Raw genomic sequence first — 367 nt, forward strand, 5'->3', positions numbered from 1 at the left:
GCCGGCCCAGCCCTAAACCACGACAGGTACCTTTGGTTGTACCACACAGAAGAATGAGAAGGCATGAAGATGGGCTTTTATAGCATTGTTTTAGAAATCAAAATACAGATCTTCAGTGTAAGAAAATACATACAAAAGCTAAACAATATTTCATTTTCACTATCCTTACCTATCAACATCTATATTTTTACAACTGAATAAAAATAATTTATTTGCCATTGGAAAGCCATTTCTCTGATATGAAATACAGGGTTTACTGCACATCTCAAAATGATTACTAGTCACATGGAATTGTGATTTTGGTTGATATATGAAAAAATAAGCAGTGAGAAAACTTTAGGACTTGTTAATCCCAGGTTCAGGAAGA

The sequence above is a fragment of the Mesitornis unicolor genome, unplaced genomic scaffold, assembly GCF_000695765.1.
Source record: "Mesitornis unicolor isolate BGI_N332 unplaced genomic scaffold, ASM69576v1 scaffold43150, whole genome shotgun sequence".
Lineage (NCBI taxonomy): Eukaryota > Metazoa > Chordata > Aves > Mesitornithiformes > Mesitornithidae > Mesitornis > Mesitornis unicolor.